The sequence below is a fragment of the Pundamilia nyererei genome, unplaced genomic scaffold (genome assembly GCF_000239375.1).
Source record: "Pundamilia nyererei isolate P.nyererei 1_Seehausen unplaced genomic scaffold, PunNye1.0 scaffold00393, whole genome shotgun sequence".
Taxonomy (NCBI): domain Eukaryota; kingdom Metazoa; phylum Chordata; class Actinopteri; order Cichliformes; family Cichlidae; genus Pundamilia; species Pundamilia nyererei.
In genome coordinates, this window is record NW_005187794.1 from 361,602 (window position 1) to 363,932 (window position 2,331).

The 2,331-nt window shown below is 43.3% G+C and overlaps 1 long non-coding RNA gene across 1 annotated transcript; it reads right to left on the minus strand.

The window, feature by feature from the left end:
• Positions 1-1,565: 1,565 nt before the first annotated feature.
• LOC106456533 (uncharacterized) lies at positions 1,566-2,311 on the minus strand. Its single transcript, XR_001290633.1, has 2 exons — positions 2,232-2,311; positions 1,566-2,096 (listed from the first exon to the last, which is right to left on the minus strand). It is a non-coding gene; the product is annotated as an uncharacterized LOC106456533 (long non-coding RNA).
• Between the last annotated feature and the right edge of the window lie 20 nt (positions 2,312-2,331).

A 2,331-nucleotide genomic window follows, 5' to 3' on the forward strand; every position in this document is an offset into this window, starting at 1 on the left:
AATATCTAAGCAGTCATCAAGGGTCACTACTGGTTTGCCTTCTACAGGCTAATATTTACATCAAGCTTTCTCTTTATTCCTATTGGACGTCTGTCACGTCCTCTTTAGTTTTGTTCTTTATTTTTTCCTTTAAATGTCGACTAATTCCTTGGATTCAATTATTTCATATATATCTGCTTTGTCCTGTTGTATTTACGACGGTTTTTTTCTACCTGGACTGAGGGATGGGGCTAAGTGGGGCTAAACTGATAAAAGCAATTACAAGGTATGTGAGTGTGTCATTAATCTGCATTCTGTTATTTCAGTTCAATCATTGTGAAACGTACTTGTCTGTTGTTTAACAATTCTGTGTATCCGTTTTTGTTGTTGCTTCAATAAAAATATCTTTGAGGAAAAAAACGTTACATCGACTGTCCTTTGATTCTTGTTTCTGCCATTTTACTGCATTTGATTTATTTGACACAAACTGTTGTGTGTGGTGTCTTAAATGTTCACTAGATTGCACTGAGCCAGTGAACCAGAAACAGTGAACGTCATTTATAGTAATGCTCTTTATGTTTGGGACCATCTACATATGTAGTGTGTTATATTACCAGGTTTCCACTGAGGCACGTACATCTGAGATTGTTTACTTAAAGTCATGAGTTTTTATTAAAAAAGGAGGGGGCGTTCCCCTGTGACCGTGGGTACTCACTCTTGTGCACTGGCTTAGGTTCAGTTTGAAATTTTTTTTTCAGTTGCGTGAGAACATGCATGTAGACAGCGTGGGAAGTATGGCTGGCAGCTCTGACAGCAATATCAATGAGAGCTTTATCTTCACACTGCGGCCGAGCCCACTCCCACCCTGCAGCGGCTGCGCCTCGTGTCTTCCTCATTTACAAAGCTTGCTCATTGCTGAAGTGCTCTACAACCTTTTTTGCGCCACGGAATATTTCCACGGAGTTGTCGCGGATAAATAAAACAAAATAAAATGATACGACCACGAGAACAACTGTGGTATTTTGTAAATACAGTATCAAATACGCGAATTCACTGTGTAGCTAACTTTATTAGCAGCGTCCTCCGGAAATGCGCAAACAGACTAGCATCCTAATGCTCTCTGGTCGCTACGGCAACGCGTAAATAGTTCTTTCAAAATAAGACACCAAACTATAACGCGGGAAAAGACTCCGGGAAACCGAGTTAACGATAAAAACACTGAAAACCATAAATTTCACATCCGAGCCTGAACTCTGGCGGCCCGGGACCAAACGGCTCTGGCCCGGGGATCAACCTGCAGCATGTGCTGGAGTCCTGCGGGTTGCTGAATGCAGTTTATTGGCTCAGCCAGTTCTTAAAATGACAGCAGGTGGGTCAGACGGGGATCCGTTAGCCGTGCGCACCTCCAAGGCTAACAAAGCGGCTATCAGAGATGCCCACACCTCCCTCTCCTTCACCCCAAATCCTTTCAACGTGGAGGAGCAGCACCTCTAACATGTACAGCAAATCAGTCCCATAACAATGATTAATGCAAGCAGACGTCAGACAAAAAACCCCAAAAAGAACCCAAACAAAAGAAAAACATGTAATGGAAGTACATTTTATTTTTTTAAGAAAGCATGACGTTGATGCCAAACCATGAGAGCAAAAAAGATGCATACAAACAAAAGTAAAACTGCAAACTAGCTGGAAGATACTTGTGCTGTAAAGAACAACAAAGTCATCAGGTTAACACATTTCACGGAGCTTTGCCTCCTTGCTGGGAGGACACTGGGTCCGCCGTAGAAAAGAGTTCTCTTACACCTGACAGCCAATTATAACCCGGGGCTGACAGTCGGACCAGCCAGAAATGGTCCCGATGGTTAAAAGACTGAACGCCATATTAAACTGCTGTGACACGTGATGTAAAGCACGATGTTTGAGGTAACTAAACCTTGGGAATGTGACTAACGATACATGTTTTGCCAGATTCTGCTCACAGAAGCCAGAGATCAGTGTTAATTTCATTTCAGGTTGGCAAATATTTATGAGGCTTTTGATCCAGAAGCACCGTCTTCATCATCAGGTGGACACGCCACAAAATCAGCCAACATTGACGCCATGGCTTCATCGTCCATCTGAAAGACAGCGACGTCACACAGTGTAAAGCACAAGTTCATACAGTCAGGTCATCACCCTGACCGAAGAAGCTTTCAATCAGTGGACAAACAGCAGCTACCATCTGCATCTTAACGAGGGATTCAAAGCAATACCTTTTTCTTCTCTGGGCTTTGCCCCGCCTCTTCTTTTCCATGTCCTTCCTCCCTCTTCCTCTTCACTCCTTTTCCCTCCTCTCCATTACTCTCCTGCCCT